This window comes from Eurypyga helias, unplaced genomic scaffold (assembly GCF_000690775.1).
Source record: "Eurypyga helias isolate BGI_N326 unplaced genomic scaffold, ASM69077v1 scaffold32764, whole genome shotgun sequence".
In the NCBI taxonomy this organism is placed as follows: Eukaryota; Metazoa; Chordata; class Aves; order Eurypygiformes; family Eurypygidae; genus Eurypyga; species Eurypyga helias.
The window spans coordinates 12,968-21,612 of record NW_010246135.1 but is presented as its reverse complement, the minus strand read 5'-3'; positions in this window follow the sequence as shown (position 1 = coordinate 21,612).

Here is an 8,645-nt window from a genome sequence, read left to right as displayed (position 1 = left end):
CCACCACCGGCTTCCTCAGCTGTAAAAAGCAAAGGAAAAAGAGACCTGTTATTAGAAGGATCTTCTCTCTGGCATTTCACGGGGCTGCTTGTGGCCCGTCACTGTTCCTGGACAACATGGACCTGTTTCCCAGCTGGAGCAAACTGCTGCGGGGCAGCCGGGAGCATGGACCACAGCTGCCTGGCTGTGCCTGGACTTACTTTGTTTTTCTCCTTTGGTGTCAGCAGGTGGTCGGGCTCCATGAAAACAGTGCTGGGAGCCATCTGTCCTGGGAAAAGGGAGGAAGGTCTCAGGGTGGAAGTCCAGGAGAAACGTGTTGCTGGAAGGCGTCTCTGCCCAATATTTATACTCCGCAACCTCCCGGAGAGGCTGTGGGTCTGGGGCTCGGTGGAGTTTCCCACACTCGGCAGCCAATCAGGCAGACCGGCAGCACAATGGGAGAAGCATCTATTCTTGCATGCTCCACTGCGGGTGAATAGCGGGGGGATAATGACCTTCCCCCCGAGGAGCAGGTGGGGAGTGTGTGGTACGTGAAAGGCTGGGGTCGGAATTACGTGTCAGAAGCTGGGAAAGAGCTGGCCTTCAATGGGAAAAGGCTGCTGACTAATGCTGCGGATCAATAGCATTCCAGGCGCAGCCGTGGCTTCACAGGGGTGGAGGAAGGAGGAGGTGGGCTGCCCGTGGCGGGAAACGCGTGGGGCTGCGTCCCTCTCTGGGGGCGCAGGGGGGCACGCGCTTGGGCGTCCGCGAAGGCACGCGCACACACGGGCAGCTTCTGGCTTTTGGAGAGTGGAATTGCTTTAAATCCACTCACCTTGTTTGCTCGGTAAGCCCGAGCCAGGCGTTCTCCTTCGGGTGACTGTGACACCAGTTTTCACAGAACTGTAGACTCAAGGAATGGTTTGGGTGGGGAGGGACCTTAGAGCCCCCCGAGTCACACCCCCTGCCACGGGCAGGGACACCTTCCACAGCCCAGGTTGCTCCAAGCCTCATCCAGCCTGGCCTTGGGCGCTCCCAGCTCCCGCAGCTGGCAGCAGTGCCGCCCTGCTATGCCGGCAGAAGGGCAACGTGGGCCGGCGGCATTAACCACACGCCTGGAACCACGTGCTCTGGTCCCAGATGGACTCCAGATCTCCTAAGGCGTTCAGCGCGCTTCTCGGTGAGCAGCGGTATTGCCCTCTGTGAGACTCACTCCGTAACGTCAGGGCTCATGCCCGGGGATCAATGTCGGAAGTGAATACTGTTTGTCTTTCCATTCACGTGCACCTGCGTTCATATGTATTTTAACACATACGTGTGCGGCCACACGTCTGTTAATGTGCATACACACACACACGGACACAGTTCTCCCTCTGCACCTCATTATTCGCAGGAGCAGGTAAGGCTTAAACGCCCTCTTCCAGGACCTGCCCTTCCACCCCATTGTGCTGCTCCTGAATAGGCTCCCTTCTTTTCCTACGGAGCAGCAGCTGTTGAGCTCCGAGTCCTTTATGTCAAGTTGTGGGAAAGCTTTTGTGGCACCGTTTCACATGTTCTCCTCAAAGCTTGTGGATTATCCTTGAGCCCGTGTAACGCCACCTCTGAAACCCATCTTGCGCTCCCTGCATCCCTCTAGGGGAGATGCTCTGAAACAGAAACTCCGGAGTAGTTACGCGTTTCGTGAGCTCGTTAAGCGAGTGCATGAAGAAGAAATGTGCCAATCCCATGATCAGCCGGGGCCGTGGGCCTATTTCCTAGAGACAGTTTCTGTTTTCCAGACGAACTCACTGACAAGCAGCGGTAAGAAGGGCAATGATTTCCCCTTCCTGCACAAGTCACATCAACGGGCAGGGCAGCTTTAGTCCGACAAAGCTGTTTGGAGTGTCAGATGCCTCCCCTGCCGTTATCCACAGCACACAACAAGAAACGAAGCCCGCTTCTCGGGAATCGGTGCACTACTGCATCCCTGCATCATAGGACTTTCATTTTGGGGGAGGACAAATTAACTTGCCATGATAAAACTGTAGTAGAGCGGGTGTGTGACTTCAGGGACTTGGTCTGCCTTTGGCTTTCTCCTGTCACGCTGGTGGGCTCTGGTTGTTTCTGGGATCAGAGACACACTGGATGTGCCCAGTGGTTCTGAAGATGTGAGGGGGAGAGGTGAGAGCCCAGAGGGGCTGTTCCTGCCCGCCCGGGGCAGTGGGCTGCGGCCCCTCAGTCGACCCACGTCAGGCCGAATGCATTTCCACCCGCATCTCTGACAGGGCTGATTCCACCTGGGATCTCTACAGCAGGATTTTACACACAAACCTCTTGTTTCTCCACTCAGCACACAGGGGATTACAAAGCTAAGCCCACAGGAAGAGTCACGCTGGCATGAACCATGTCACTCTCCTTCGTCCTGGTAGAAATTTTGCTTAATTCACTCTGACAACATTTAGCTCAAGTGAAAAGAGAATGAAAGAGCTTCCCAGAGCAGCTGTGGATGCCCTATCCCTGGAAATGTCCAAGGCCAGGCTGGATGAGGCTTGGAGCAACCTGGTCTAGTGGAAGGTGTCCCTGCCCATGGCAGGGGGTGGGGCTGGATGATCTTTAAGGACCCTTCCCACCCAAACCATTCTGTGATTCTATGACACCTCTATCTCTTTTCTTGCTTCACGGAAGTCACTTCCATACACCTTCTTGAAAGAATTAATTGTACTGGATGCCTACTTCTTGGATGTACCAAAATCTCCCCCAGATGGTAAATCCACCGAGGTTCCTACTTCCTTACTCTGCGTCACACATTAATTTTAAGGCACCTGAAATAAAAACATGTATTTAAAATAGCTTTTTACTTTCTGGTGTCACGGTCTGTGAGGGGAAAAACAGCCAATAACTGACCTTTTTGGAAGAGTTACTCAAATTAGACGCTCAATTACCCAAAAAAGATGCTCTGCTCCTGCTTTGATTGGAAATCTTAAAGACAAGCGATACACAAATTACTCCCTGTGATGAAATTAGCAGAGTCGGTGGCCTTTGCACTAAGGATAACGAATTCTGAATTCCACATCTTCTGCTGTGGTTCCAAACATAGACAGTATTGCACAGAAAACTTGTTAGGAGGCCAAGATACTGGGTCTGGATAACATGTTTGAAATACGGCATTAGCAAGGGCGTTCCCTCAGGATCTCTGCCAGATGTTAGCTCTTTAGGGGGACTTAAAGATGCTGCTGCTTTCCCAAGAGATGCTCGCTGCTCCCACTGCTGCTCCCCTGAGACGTGCTGCCCAGATGGCCTTTTGGGAGCAGGGCTTCCCACTGAACACAATGCCGAGGCAAGCACCGTTGCTAATGTGGTTTGTAGTCAGGCACACTTCCTTTGTGACAGGAATGAATATCGGGAAGGAACGGTGTGGGAAACTCCGAGGTACACAGACTTCCGTGGCCTTATGTTCGTCAGTCATCCAGAAAGCCGAAACGCTTGGGAGCAGCTTCCGAGTGGGGAACAGGACAGACGGCAAAATGTTGGAGGCTCAGTTAGTGCCGAGTCCTACGGACCTTCCTGAAGTAACAACTAAACGGGGTCAACCCGTAGGGCCCTACTCGGATCCGCACTGAAGGCCGTAGAAACTTCGGGCTCCATGAAAGACGGGCTGCTCGTGTGGCCTGCAGCCTTTGTCCCTCCAGAGCTATTTCCTGAGCCCTGCCAAACCGGTGTAAATACAGATCACCTCGACCCCTACGGTGGAATGCATCCAAATCCCAATCGGCAGCATTTCAGCCTGAATTTTCACCTGCCAAATCCCAGTGGCAGTATCTGTATTGTTTCCCATTTCTTTCATCCCAGCCACACAGAATAGTTGAGAAGCATTAACGAAGAGAAAGGCCTCTCCATGGCATTACAGGTATAAAATCTGACCTAAAAGCCCAGCCCCTATAGCTCTACATGGGACATAGAGTGCCACGTCCTCACGGCCCATAGGAGGGTTTTTTCATCCTTGTCTCTTTGGTAACAGCAGCAAGAGAGCGGGGCAGAGTGAGCTGGGGTACGGGCAGCCGGGTGACACCTGGAGCAGAGTCTCCTGGCACCTCTCAGTGACTCTGCGGACAGTCCTAGCACAAACCCACATCACTCCTCCGGGCAAAGGTGATCGGGGTAACGCTGCACCTACAGCAGAGATCTGCAGGCTGGCGGGAGGTCGGCCCTGTACTGAAATTACAGCAAGCAGCAGTTCAGATCAACGTGCCAGGGCAATTAAGGATTGGAGGAGCTTCTGCATCTGTTTGCATAAGCTTACGAGCAGCTTGACTAGTATCGAGGGTCTGTGTTTCCCAGGACAAATTAAACAAATCTGAGGAATTAGGCTAACAGAATACGTGGCTCAGAAGTCTTAGTGTGGGCCAAAACCATGTCTGCCGCTGTCAGTGGGACAGTTTTCTTGGGCCTTACTGGTGGGCGAGCAAGACTCTGCTCCTGCAGCTCCTTTCCTTGCCCTTCCTCGCTCTGCTGCTTGGCAGCTCCCTGTTTGAGCCTGGCACGATTTCTGTTTGTCTGCCTAGCTTCCTTCCCTTTTTTTTCCTTTTACTCGGGGCTGATCTTCCCTTCGTGAAGTTTTTATAATCTGATTTTTCGTTCTGTCACTCCTTTTCCCCCCCTGTCTGTCACAGGCAGATGTGGCTTGAGGACAGGAGTCTTACAGCCCCGCAGCCTGTGTGAGTTTGGAGTTCCTTCCAGTTTCCCACACTGCTCTCCTATTCACCGCATTCAGGCGGAGGATAAAGGAAGTGTGCCATGCTACAAGCTGAATTAGAAATGGTGTTTGACTTCCCTTTGTACTCCACAGAAACCTTGCTCTGGGTAGACCATCTGCATAGCACTCACCCCGCAGAAAACCATTGATCAAGGCCTGTCAGCCCAGCTGGGGGAACTTGGGAAAGTAATTCCTTGTGCCACTTCAGTTCTTTAGGGCTTAACATCTGGCTGGAGGGGGAGGCGGCAGTTGATGGTTTAACAGTCGTGCTTCCTTTCAAGTTTGGGATGCTGTTTTGATCCCCGATAAGCCTTTCTGAAATCCTGATTTTAATAACATGGAAAGCATCCAGAAGACTAGGAATAATGCGCTGGCTTTGCATTTCCAAAGTGCTTTACAAATACCGGCTAATGAATCCTTGGCAACCTCCTCTGTGAGATAAGGATGTATTATTAGCAATGTTTTACAAAGGAGGGAGAAGGAGGCAGAGAGGAGAAACCCGAAATTTCAGTATTTCAAATAGCCGACTGGTTGCAGGGCTTCTATGCCAAGCGGCTGTTCGAGGCATCTGGTTTGCAAAGATGCTCAGCACCGCTTTTGTTTTAACTAGCGTTGGCATCTCTGAAAAGGAGCCAACTCCCCAGCTTGTGGGAGAATCTGGATTACCGGCCTGGACCACACTCCACCTAGATAAGCAGAGGTGAAAGTTCCCCTTTGTACGCAAACTGAGTAGCCGGGTTTGAAAATGTTATTTAGTACAACTAGTTTAAGCCCCTGAAATGGCTGAAAAGGGAGATGCGCTCAAATCCTTGACCAGGAAATGATTTCTTCAACAGAAATCAACGTGATATCTCCAGAAAGTAAACCAAGTTGCCATTTGTTTCTTCCTGCTCCTGAAGAGCTACCAAAACCCCAGTCTGAAGCTGCATCTCTCCTCAGTCCCTGTGCGGATCTGACTGTCGGCACCATCTCGCTCTCATCACCTGCCTCCCAGCAGTTCCCATTATCCTGGGCTCGGAGCTCCTTGGAGGAGAGGATGCAGCGTGCCCTCAATTACATGAACTCCCTGAGTTTATAAGGGAATTTCAGGGCCCAGACGCTTGGCCTGGATAAACCCAGTGACTCAGGAATGAGAAAGGAGCCGTGCTGCTTCAGGTAACGTCACCTGCAGCCTCGGTGTGCTGTGCTTGTGTGCAAAACGCGTCCGCAGGGTCTCCTGACGGCCGCCCCTGGGGACTTCATGCCAGATTCCCCGTGCCTAGAGCTGCAGGTGACTGTAGGGCACCGTTTGTGGTACCAGCTACACTGATGTGCTGGGGGTCCTGGTCCTGTCCTCAACCCTCTCCACGCTGTTTATGGCACTAGAGTCCCCTGAACCTGACACCCGACAGCGTCCGTGGCTGTTATCTCCCCCCTCCACCGCTGCCTTCGCTAGACCTGGGTGATCACAGAGCTGACACTTGCACACAGGATTAATTCTGCTCTTGCCAGGGGAGAGGCGGCTGCCCCCCCTATCCGGCACAAACACACCATTCCCATCCCGTCAGTGACAGCAAGCGCTTGTTGGGGCCAGACTTCACAAACCACACTCCCAATTCTCAGCCTGCCCCTCTGAAATACCCTCTCCCCAGGATACCTTCTCCTTGCCAAAACACCCAGTAGCACTGTTCGGTAAGTCTTGTGATGGGACTTGTAGTACTTATGGCCTTCAGTAGGACTTCATGTGCAAGCCTCGTGATTTTATAAAGAGAGAAAATTAACATCAGTCCAAGCAAAGTCCAAACGCACCGATGTAGGTGCCTGACTGATGAGGTCTGCGTGGTCCGGAGGATTTTTGGGGAACGTGTACTCCAGGTGCTTGAGAGCAAAGCTCACAACCGCCTGGCAGCAGGTGAGAGCGAACTGCTGGGTCTCAGCCCCGGCACCGAGATGGGGAGCAGTTACGCCACCCAGATCGTTCCCAACTCGAAGGGAATGGAGTGACTAGCGAGCAAGGTGTGGGAGTCCCTCGGTAAAAGCAGAAGGGCAGGACACATTGTGTGGTGGTTTTGCACGGGGTTTTCAAGGAGGAGGGTGGTAAACACATAACATGGTGGCTCCCGCAAAGCCTGCTCCCAGGGCAATGTGTTCCTTTGAGACATAATTGATTCCTGCCATCAGGCACCAGCCTGCTCTCCCCCAGGGTCAGCGCTTTCCCACATCCAACCCCATTATCCCACAGACCATGCCTTTTGTACAACACACTCCAGCTATTCATGTGCAAAGCAGCTGTAATCCCCAGACCTTTCAGAGTCAATATACCAGGAAATAATAAATCCCTCTTGTGCACTCCAGAATATGCTGAGAGGTGACTTGTGGGAATTTCAGCTGGGCAGAAAAATAATAAGTTCTCCTTAATTTTTAGTTATTTGGAATGTTCACTGTAGGAAGTGTATGTCATTGGTGCATGACTATGTCAGGGTCACCCACACAAGCAGCAGAAATTGCTTTTGCCTCTAACAACCCTGAAAATGCAGATCAAACTGTCTCATATGTTTCTTAATAACCAAAGTCCACTTTCCTTCCCGATGCACCTGGGAATGGCAGCACACTAAGCATTCTGGATCTAAAGGAAAAACTAATTAAAAAAGGTTAAACCTGTGAAGAATGTAAGGACCCCATTTTGCCAGGGTTCTAATGTCTAAAGGAGGCACGTTAATGCCACGCTAATGACATTTAATGGAATATTTCATGCCATAGGTCTAATAACAACCACCTTTTCCCCTGAAAAAAAGGCAGATTTCACCACAGTCCCACTCGCTGGTTCGGGCAGCAGAATTAAGTTCGGCTTGTGAGAGCAGGAGCAGCCAATCCCGAACAGCAAGTTTGGCAGGGTAATTCCTTTGTATATTGCCTCCCATGCCAAACCATTTTTTAAACTATTTAGGGTGCAGAATGCAGTATCACTGAAACACCCCGAGCAGAACACGTAGGCAGGGTTAGGTGTGTCCGGGGGGGCTGGGAGAAGGGGTCTTCACCTGTGACACCAAAGCAAGCAGTGGCTCCTAAGCCAGAAACTGTCAACGGATCATTAAGGTTCACCTCAAATAGGCAGTACCCTGCCTTTTCAACCCTTATCCAAGAAACCTCCACAGAGCCAGCCATCAGTATGAGGTCAGTGAAGGAATGTGGGTAATACTGCAGGGATTGGTGGTGCTAAAATCCAGGAATCTTACATGTTAGGACAATCCACACAACCAGGAATGGGTGAGGCACAACATAGAGACCAAAGAGTTACACCAAGCATTCAAAGACAATGATTTCCAGGCAGATGTGTCAGCACAGGTCTATTTGGGACCCTGGCAGGTGTTGTCATGGCTGCTGTCTTCCTCAGTGATGCTGCCACGAGCACGATACCCGTGAAAGCGAGATCAGAGCTACCTCGGCCCTCAGAATCTTCCGTTTCACCTGTGTGACTAAGCCTTTCCAGCAATGCTAACTGTGGGCTGGCCGGAGAAGGGACAAAAGCCCCTCGGGATCAGACTGCACGCAGGACAGGTCCTGCAAGGCCCCACTCTCCTAGAGCTCTGCCAACAAAGGGGTGTCCCAGGGAAGAAGTATCTCTGCCAACCGACGGGGAGAACAGAAACTCCTCTGCAAGACAGCGAGAAGAGGCCACCCCTCGCACTTCCACTGCAGAGGAGCACTGTACTCAGGGATGCTCCTTCTCCGCTTTGTCCTCACGGGCATTCAGCCCTATCCCCAAATGGTGCCGGGAGAGCAGAAGGGCCACTTCAGGTCCATCCCCACCTCCCACCACAGACACGGGCTCCGCTCCCGATTCCAAGAGGGCTCTGTGAAAGAGTTTAGCAGCACCACTCCCACTTCCCAGCGCAGCAAGCAGAGGGATGCTGAGGCAAACCAGCAGCCCCTGGGACAGCTAGTGCTGCAGCCG